Here is an 11,228-nt window from a genome sequence, read left to right as displayed (position 1 = left end):
ACGTAAACCACGTCATGGCCGTTTGAGTCATGGGGAATGGACATTATCAGTCCTATTTTTCCCCCTTCAGTCAAAGGTGATCGATTCATCCTCGCAATCATGGATTACTTTTCAAAGTGGGCCGAAGCAATTCCGCTTAAAGAAGTAAAGACGAACAACGTCATCAATTTCATCAAGCATCATGTCATATACAGACACGGCGTGCCAAGACGGATCATTCATGACAACGGGCCACAGTTCATAAGCAACGCCTTCATCAGGTTTTGGGACAAGTTCAAAATTGAAGTCGCTGCGAATGGATTAGCTGAGGCATTCAACAAGACGATCATTAAGATTTTGTCAAAGCTCGTAAAGACCAATAAACGAGACTGGGACGATAAAACTTGGTGAAGCACTCTGGGCTTATCGTACCACCATACGCATACCTACGGGAGCTACCCCATATTTGTTGGTATACGGATGTGAAGCTGTGCTACCTTTGGAGATTCAAATCCCGTCACTTCGGATCGCTCTCGCAACTGAGATGACGACAGAAGAACAGTATCAAAAACGTCTCGAAGAACTCGAGAGGTTGGATGAAAAGCGCTTGGAAGCTCAACAACACATTGAGTTTTATCAAGCCAGAATATCTAGGGCTTTTAACAAAAGAGTCCGATAGAGAAGCTTCAAGGAGGGAGATCTGGTCCTCGCTGCTCGCCGACCGATAATCCTAACCTCCAAGAAGAAAGGTAAATTTGAACCCAAATGGGAATGACCGTTTGTGATAGACACAATCTACTCAAACGGCGCATATCGCCTGATTACTCAAGACGGCGCCAGGCAATTAATGCCAATAAATGGGAAGTTCCTGAAAAAGTACTATCCCTAGTACATTCAGGATAACCCATTTATCGAGAAGTTCCTTGAAGAATATTACACTTAATATTCTAGAGGATAATCCAAAATCATTTTTACCACCAAAATCCCTCACTGATCAATTTTAATTGACAGTGAGTCCACTAAAAATGTCTTTCTGGCCCTCTTGATTCTTTCCATGAACAAGAGGTCCACTTTCATCTCAGAGTCCCCTTTCGATAAACGAAAGAACTCTTTTCTTTTCTCTTTGGTTAAGCCTTCTCATGGTTATAACCGAAGTTGAAACTTCATTTCGATAAACGAAAAACTCATCTTTAGATAACCAATCCTATAAAAGGTAAGTTTATCTAGACCTTCCAGATTCTCGGAGTGGAGATCCCACTTCTAGTTTCATTTGCAATGGAAATAGAATATAAAATTCTTCCTTTCCAGAATCGAGGAATAGAATATAAAATTCTTCCTTCCTTGTATTCGGGTTCGCCTTCACCCTAAAAAAGAAGACCGGGAAATAGAATATAAAATTCTTCCTTTCTCACACCGATCTTTTTCAAAATTTGTCAATATAGGATTCATCCTAGGAAGTTTATCCCGAATCCTAAGCAGGGATAAGTCTGCGCCTAACACGCGCTGCCGGTTTAGTCTTTCTCCGAAGAAGAAGACACCAGAGTTCGATTCTGGGGTATCCTATCCTGAAACCTAAGTAAGGATAAGTCTGCGCCTAACACGCGCTGCCGGTTAGTTCTTAACCGTTAAAAAGAACACCCATCCACATATTCAACATTGTGGCAGGTCGTTATTAATAACACCAAAATCCATGCCTTACACGCATGGGGAATTTCATCCTGAATCCTAAGAAAGGATATGCCGACGCCTAACACGCGTCGCCGGTTTAGTCTTTCTCCGTAGAAAAAGACACCAGAGTTCGATTCTGGGGTATTTTATCTCAAAGCCTAAGTAGGGATAAGTCAGCGTCTAATACACGTTGCTAGGTAGCCTATTTCTATAACAATGGCAAAGTCTATGTATTCGAAGTCATAGCAACAAGTCTCAGAGGATTCAATCTCTGAGCGCAACGTCACATGCGGAACGGACTTAAAGCAATCCGCATGTAAGCCCGAGTCAAACGGTAATCGGTAAGAGCAAAATCAAATCCGTTGAAGGCTGGGGGTTAGCCAAAAACCCTAAAATCAACGCCTAACACGCGTCGCTGGGTAGTCTATTCCCGTGAGAAAGACGAAGTCTACGTATTCAATATCGTAGCACTAAGAGCGTTAACTCTCTTAGCACAACGTTACATGCGGAACGGATTTATACAATTCACATGCTAGCCCGATTCAAACGGTAGTCGGTAAAGGCTTATCAAACCCGTTGAAGGCTGGGGGTTAGCCAAAAATCCTATAAATACGAGAGTCACTGACGCATCAGCTTCATTAGTTGGTCTAGTGACTTGAGCATCCAACGACATTCGAAACCCTAGGGTCAACGCCGGTCAACGCGTAACCCTAGGTCAACGCCAGTCAACGCGTTGCGAGCAAAAATTCAACGTACGACGTTCGAAACCATAGGGTCAACGCCGGTCAACGCGTTGAAGGAAGCAATTTTAGCCTTAACAGCGGCAAGTTTCTCTGCGTGTTCCGCTCGAACCTTCTCCTCTTCTTCCTTCTGAAGCTTGGCATAAGCAAGAACGGAGGCAGCGTCGGCAGTTACGTCTTCTCGGCGCAACGCGTGAAGAACCTCCAGCTCTCCTCTATAAACATTTTGAACTCTGGTGCTCTCGAGCTCAAAATCTTTTAGAGTCCTCTCCCCTTGGACGGTCCTAATCCCTGTCCTATCAGCAATGCTGTTATAAGCATCTATCTTAGTCCGCAGATGACGATGTCATTCGTACAAGTTCGCAACGATGATTTCTTGCTCTGATATGCGTCTCGCTCGGGCCTTACGCTCGTGCATCCTCTGAATCTGAGCATCGATCATGAGCGGCGTGACCTCATCATATGAGTTGAAGTGTACTAGCTCTTCCAAACGATACATGAGTTCCTCTAAGCAAGTCAACCTTAACTCACATCGTCCAGCTAGCCGGATGCCACCTACATGCTGAATGTCATTAAGACTATATGCTATGAAAGGGAGCAAATCATAAAATCTTCCCCGTCCAGAACCAATGGCGGTGCCGTTTGTTGCATAACCTTCTCTACTTTTTGGAGGATGCCCTACACAGATTCGGAGACCGGGAGGACAGATTCTTGGCCAGACATAATTGCAGCAGTGGGATCCTCTTCCCCTTCATCGTCGGATATTAGGATGATTTCGGGACTCACCATCCTCGTATCACGGGAATTCAACCGAGAAAGTGGACCGATAGCCTGCATGGCGGAAACCGAAGATAAAACATCCCCACGACGTCCGTTCACCGCATGAGATGAAAATGCTCCAGAAGGATACTCAACTGAAAACAAGAAATTAAACGTTTGTTAATTCCAGTTATAAAAGGAAATTGAACTCATCTTACAAATGGGTAAGATAGAGTCATTGTCTTATAAAGGGTGAGACGATTTGGCCACGTTGTGCATTCATAAGATAGGGTATATCGATAATATATCACTGCCTTATAAGGCACAATGCAGCGTTAAAACGCCCCCTTTATTTTGAGATATGGTTTTGACCAAGCAAAACATATCTTTAAAAGCGTCGATCCTCACCAAGGAGAACAACGTGGGGTAAAAGGGACCAATTTGCAAATTTCTAAGAAAAAATGGACTAATTTATAAATTTCCAAAAATAGCTCACCGGCATAAGAGGGAGGCGCGCCATCAGCCGACGCGGTAGAGGATTGACCCCTCGCAATACGAGACATGGTGACCTGCAAAATAAATTAAGGGATCAGATCCAGAAAAAAAAGTTCCTCTTTTTATTGCAATTAAATCCCTCAGAGCTTCAAATTTTACCCCCTGAAAGAGGAGCTCAAGGCGCCAAATCATAAACCCTAACCTTCACATGCGACCCCACAAATTCATAAATTGAATTAAGCATAAAATATGCTAAAATTGTGGAGGATTTACCTGAGGGAAAGCTCGAAGATCCGACAAAAACCAAATCTTGAAAGAGGCTCAGACCACGTGCTCGAGGGGCCTGAGAGAAATTTCTGTATGAAGATTTTTGAGGGATTTTTCAGCCTAAGATCCAAAGGAAGGATGGATCTAGGGTATTTATGAAGAATTGAGGGGATCTAGGGTATTTATGAAGATTTGAGGGAAAGAGAATGCAAGAGGGAAGAGGAATCCAAGAAATAGGAGGAAAAGGGGGCCGGCCCTAGAGGAGGAAAAGAGGAGGAAAAAGAACCCCTTTTATAATGTGAACCAGCCTTGAACCAGACCGGACCAGGTTGAACCAAACCAGACCAGTCCAAATCAGTTCAAAAGAGGCTGAACCAGGCCAAACCAGACTGAACCAGACCAGACCAGGATGAACCAGTCTGAACCAGTCCTGAACCAGCTTTGAACCAGGTTGAACCAGTCCTGAACCAGGTTGAACCAGATTCGAACCAGAATTCAAATTGAAGCTGAACCGAGCATCGAAACAACTTCAAATCGACCGAGGGTTCAGTCCTTTGTTTATTCTTTCCTCTCCCACACATTCGGAAGGGTCGGAAGATTTTTTGAGCCCAATTACTGCCTTTTTTTTGGCTCATTATCAAGTCGGTTCAGCTCATTATCAGGCCGGTTCAGCTCATTCGGGCACGAAAAATACTCCAATAAGGTATACGAGTATAAACTATTCCCTATTTTTGGTTGAGAAGTTCCTAGAGAATATTTTTCCAAAAATATTCTTAAGGATAACTCAACAACACTACGCCGGACAACGCGTCGCAAATAAAGACTCAACGTCAACCAATCGATGGTCAGTTCTATATTGAACCAACAAACACGAGCTAAAGATCAGAAAATCAGGAATCGACTTCAAGTTCAAAATTCTGACAACGGTCAGACAATAAATGCAGCACCGGAAACCTTACAGACAGTCAGTCCACAACGCCGAAGCCAAGTGACACGCAACGAAGCGGATTAACGAGGCAACGAGGCTAACGAACCGCACGCAAACAATGGAATACATCCATTCGCATGCGGAATCAAGCTAACAGTTCGGTGAGTCAACGAGTCATCCAACCATAGAACGGATTTGAACTCAAACACCGAGGCGGATTTACTGCCAAATCAGGATTCAGATCAAAAAATCAGAGTCCAAATCAACCACGAGACCGGAAAAACGGCAAAAACCACAACACCTAGGGGACTCGGCCAAAGCCGAGCCACCTATAGGTGGCCCGGAGATCTGTGCCCGGGTACAGTAAAGAGAGGCTATAAATAGGAGAGATGGTTCATTTGTTCAAAGGTTGGAACTTTTGGAGGCGAAGCCCTGCTGGATTCAAGACTCAGATCTAAAAAAGATCCAAGCTTTGTCTGCTGGATTCAAGGCTCAGAACTAAAAAAGATTGAAGCTTTGGGACTTTGAGGACTTGCTCTTCCAGATCCGGTGCTCGGCGATCGTCAACGCCAAATAAGGCAAGAGTTCGAGAGGAACCGGATATCAGATCTACGTAGTCATCCTCCGGATCAAAGCTTGGTCTTTGATCCCGAGAACTAAAGGCTACTATTTCCTTGGCGAAATAGTACCCTCGGCTATTATGTCCTTGGTGAAATAATACCCGTCATACTGCGTAGATCCGACCGGATCTAGATCGCGCGGTGGTCCACGGATAAACCCCGGCGCAGGCGAAGAACCCACAAAGCGAGTGACCGCAAAACAGGAGCTCGCGATTCGTTCGAAAGGAAAGTTATAATCTTTTTTCTTTTTCTTTGATTTCGTTGTAACCGGATCTTATAAAAAGACCGGATCTTTGTAATCGAAAAACAATTACTCAAGAGTGTGCAATGGAATCAATGAAGAACACAATTTTTCCCGCGAACAACCAACATCATTCCTCTGCTAGAAACACAATTGAGAGGGCATTCGGATTGCTAAAAAAGCGATGGGCTATATTACAGACAGCTAGCTTTTATAGTGTTAAGACTCAAATTAGGATCATTAATGCATGTTGTATTCTTCATAATTTTTACGTGAAGAGATGAATGAAGAAGACTTGTTGAATGATGTGGATCGAGAATTAGAAGATGATTCTGTTTTAGAAAGTGAGAATGTAGATGAGGAGCGTATCACCACTGTGAGAGTTACAAATGAATGAAGTAACTTTAGAGATGATTTAGCTATGCAAATGTGGGATGAATACCGACTGTGAGAGGGGGCTAGTATCCATAAGATTTGATCCTAAAGTTGGTCAGCAGTTGTGAATAATTTTGTCTTTGATAAGTTTTATGATCTTTGAATATTGGAGTAACATTGTTTTGTTCATTGCTTGCAGACTTTGCAGTAGCTATTTACACTTGTAGCCATCACCTTTTTCTCGTGCCTTCATTCTACAATGTCGAAGGTTCATTATTAATCAACCTTTGTGCTTTATTACTAATTCTGTGTCATTCACTTCGGTATGTATTAGGATGACAAAGAAAGGGAAAAAAAATGGATCTCAGTCAAGATCATATGTTGTGTGGAGTTGTGATATGGACTCAGCTTTAGCCAATGTGTTGTACAATCAAATGAACCAATGATTAAAAGTTGATGGTACTTGGAAGCCTCAAGTGTATCAAGTTGTGGTTGATGCACTAAAATCATTTAATAGCAACTTGAACAAAGATAATGTGAAGAATCGACTCAAAATTTGGAAAACACATTATAATGTTATCTATGACATTAAAAATAAAATTGGTTTGACGTGGTGGGATGATGAGAAGAAAATGGTGATTATACCCGCTAGTGAGCAAAAAGTATGGAGCGACTATGTTTCGGTAATATCGTACCTTATACTTATTAATTTGAATTATTAGTTTGTTGCATATATCTAAAAATATTTGTGAATGTTCTTATATTGCAGGCTAATCCAAATGCAAAAGGCTACCGGAATCGTTTGATTAAAAATTGGGATGACATTATGGTGCTATGTGCAAAAGATAGAGCCAATGGTGAAGGTGCAGAAACCTTTGAAGAGGCTACTAATGCAATGCAACATGAGGAATCAGAGACACAATCTGAAACAAATGAATGTGGAAGCTCTTCAAGGAAACATCTTCCTAGAGCATCAACTAGTGGTGAGATAAGCTCAAAGAAACAAAAGAAGGGGGATAAAATAGTTGATTCACTTGCAGTGATGGCAGCTTCTGTGAGTGAGTATTTTAATGAGAGAAAGAAGAAAGTAGTAAGAAAACCACCAGCCGGAGAGGAGATTCATCAAGTGGTCTCAAAAAATACCCAACTTAAGTCGCATTCAAGTGTTCAATGCATTTGAGAAGATAATGGATAGCAACCCGGGAAAGTTTTATTTGTTGAAGTCACTTCCTGATGATGAAAAAAGAGATTTTATTCTCTTTATTCTTAAGGAGTAGTTTCTAGTTTTCAGGTCGGACTACTTTTCTTCATCTCAATGTTATTTGAACAATATTTTTAACCGGATATTTCTAATTTTTTGATGATTTCTTATGAATGCATTAGGGTTTGGTGATTTTGATGGATTCTTAGCTAATTCAAGTAAGGAGTGCTTGTCTCATCTCAAAGATGGATTCTTAGCTAATTCAAGTAAGGAGTGCTTGTCTCATCTCAAATGTACAAATTTTTCATTTTATTTAAAATTCTGTTCTTTTTATTTGGTGTATACTACTTGATTATGATGCATTTCTAAATGCATTTCTTACTCATACTCTAATAACTGTGTGCTTTTCAGTTAGTGTAGCCAACAGCTATCATTACACATATTTTACATAGTATTATTATTATGTATGCATGAAATTTGCATAGTCTTCCGTAAAAGGAACATGTTTTTCTTTTTCCGTATTAGAATTGCAGAATTTACCAGATCATATATGAGGCAAATCATTTTGAAACTGATTTATATTTTGTAAAATGTCTAAAAAATATCAAATTCTATAGCATCACATCAAAAGAAAAACCTTTTTGTATTGTAGAATTTGCATAGTCTCATGTGAGTTCATTATCTTATTCAGTTTCACTTATCCGATATTTTTGTTTAATTTGTTAGTTTGTTAGCTTGATTAAAAAAAATTATTGATTTGCTCATTTTCTTTGTAGTTTTTGGGCTCATATCGTGATGGCATATGAATTACTCTTTTGTTGCTGCGGATACGGTTTATCATACAAGCACTTCTGAATCCTCAGTTGCAATTTCTTTACATCAAGGATACTTCTCTTCTCACATGCTATTCATTTTGAAACTCTTTGTATTTTTTTTCTTATTAACATTTCTCTTGGTATATCAAAGACCAAATTGACTATGTAATTGTCAGTTGTTACCTGCATTTGAGAAGATAATAGAATTGTTACTTATTTTTGCTCTGATATCAACTTATTCTCACTTTGAATATGTATGAAATATGAAACAAGCCTCAATTGTTTTCCAGCTTGGATATTTGTGAAATATGCAATGGTAATATATTATTTAGATGTTTTTTTTGTAAGATACTTGATATGTTTGTAGAGTTTTCTTCATTTTCATTTTGTTGAAGCTCTTGCAAGTTATGGTTACTATTTAAAAACTTAGCAAATATAGCTACCATCGCCAAAATTACCTAAATTTGTGTTTTTTTGTTACTATTTTACACATCTCCATTGCATTTGATGTAAACAAGATGGGTTAAGAAAATAAATTTTTATCAATTTTAAATTGAAATTCATGTATAATAAAGCACCCAAACACTAGATTTTAAAATCAAAGATTTCAAATCCTTTCATTTAATAAAGATATCCAAACAAAAGATTTCTTAAATCATGGATTTCAAATCCTAAATTTAAAATCCATTGATTTTAAATCAACTTCCCAAATACAAATCAAAGTTCCCAAACACAGCCTACAATTATTTTCTCTATGTTTTCATCGTTTCATAAGTTTGATGATTTGTTCATTGTCTTGTGGTACACTGATGGTAAATCAAGAGCAAACTCTTATTGCAATTACAAAGCGAAGGCTTTCATTCCAGAATTTGAGAATCAGTGAGAAGTTTAAGGATTGAAAAAATGATTTGTGTTGCTCGTTTATTTTCAAGAACCTCGGGGCAGATGGGTCAATGGGATCAAATATAGAGGGGAAATTGAAATATAGACTTAATCTTAAATATAAATCTTACGTGCAGTGGGGGCTGGCAATTGCGCTACTACCCCCACCATAAATCCGTCCGCGCTGGTTCATTTGGTTGAAACCAAATCTACACATTTTACAAATTAACATAATTGGAGTTATTTCCAACTCAAAACAAAATTACCAAACTCTAACTCATTCATTTTTGACAGGAAAGTATAAAATTATGTTCTTTTGACAAGAAAGTATAAACTTATATTCTTGTAATATGTCTCAGTTTTTTATTTTCTTACACATGTAATCATCTATATCCTACACATTTATTTTTATAATAATATTATCTAAGGGGGTGTTTGGTTCAATTTCTAGAAATTATAGGAAATGTTTTCCACCCAAAATATGATTTCCTTGTATTTATTTAAAAAATTATAGGAAAAGTTTTAAGAAGTCATAAAGTACCAATTTTCTTTTTTTTTTAATTTGTTTGTTTGGTTCAAAACAAGAAAATAGCTCATAACTTTATAGAAAATGGGTATCGGACGGGTTTTGTTGATTAAATAAGGAAGGTGTCAGATTTCTGTTGATTTCCTCTTATTTTGAGAGGAAATTATTTTTTTGATATTTTGGTAGTTTTTGATATTTTATAGAAAATATTTCTATAAATTTTTTGTTGAACCAAATACAATTTACAGAAATCTAAAAAAAAAATTAATTACAAAATTGCTATTGTCAGATATTTTAAGAAAAGTTTTCTTAAAAAGTGTGCAACCAAACAGCCCCTAAGTCTCTCTTTCTTCCTATAAAAGGAAAGAAACACGTATACTAAATTTATTTTCATTTTTAAATAAATATTGTCTCTGTTTAACTTATTAACTATTTGAAACATTCAGATGTTTCTCAGAGGCTTTAAGTTTACTAGTTTTGACCCTGCAATGCACATGATTTAATATTTAAATTTTATTATTAATTGAACTAAAGAGATAGGCACAATTTCATATAATGTTTGTTAGCGATCAGGAAATTTGTATGTCAATGAATTTAGTACCTCCTGAACTGTTGTATGTGTTTAATTAATTAGTCAATTGAAAACTTCATAACCAAATTTAGATATTAATTGTGCAGTTATTATTTCAAACCATGCAATAAGTAACTTCTCTATGAAAAAAAATATAACAATTAGTATGATGTTATAAAACTAATGAAGTAGAGAAGAAAAAGTAAACGAGAAATAGAGAGAAATTTTATTTCATTCGTTCTTCATTTCTATAATAGTTGAGGTAGGAATACCTCTATTTATATACAAACTAAGATGATGATACATGAATCATATTAATTACTCATTCATGAACTTAGTGTTTCAAGAACATGTATTTTGTTGTTCTAGGAAGAAAATTAATGTACTAGGGGAATATCAACTTCTTGGGAAACTAAATGGACATCCACATTATTTCATAACACTCCCCCTTGGATGTCCAACATTACACAAAGAATATGCCTCGTTAAAACCTTACTAGGAAAAAACCTTGTGGGAAAAAAATCCTAGTGAATGAAAAAGAGTACACTATTCTTGTGTATTAGTTTCTCTCCCCTAATTCAAATATCATTTGAGATCTTTCAACCGACGTATTCCAATATTTTTTTACTAATTTCTTAAAAGTTGCAATCGGCAATGTCTTGGTGAATAAATCTTCTAGATTATCACTCGATCGAATTTGTTGCATAACGATTTCACCATTCACTAGTAGAAAATCGACCAAACTAGACGGAACAATCTAGACGGAAAAAAATTCCGTCTAGTTTGGAGCAAACTAGACGGAAAATTTCCGTCAAGATTGTTCTGTCTACTTTGGATCAAACTAGACGGAAAATTCCGTCTAGTTTGACAAACGAGACGGAACAGTCAACCTAGACGGAATTCCGTCTAGGTTCCTCCAACCTAGACGGAACTTCCGTCTAGGTTGACTAGTCAACCTAGACGGAAATTCCGTCTAGGTTGAATCAACCTAGACGGAATTCCGTCTAGGTTGAATCAATCTAGACGGAATTCCGTCTAGCTTGACTAGTCAACCTAGACGGAATTTCCGTCTAGGTTGAGGCAACCTAGACGGAAATTCCGTCTAGGTTGCCTAGGGCAAACTATCAAGTTTGCCCAGGGCAAAACAGCCGCCACCCCCCC

The sequence above is a fragment of the Asparagus officinalis genome, chromosome 4 (genome assembly GCF_001876935.1).
Source record: "Asparagus officinalis chromosome 4, Aspof.V1, whole genome shotgun sequence".
Lineage (NCBI taxonomy): Eukaryota > Viridiplantae > Streptophyta > Magnoliopsida > Asparagales > Asparagaceae > Asparagus > Asparagus officinalis.
This window is presented reverse-complemented; position numbering follows the sequence as displayed.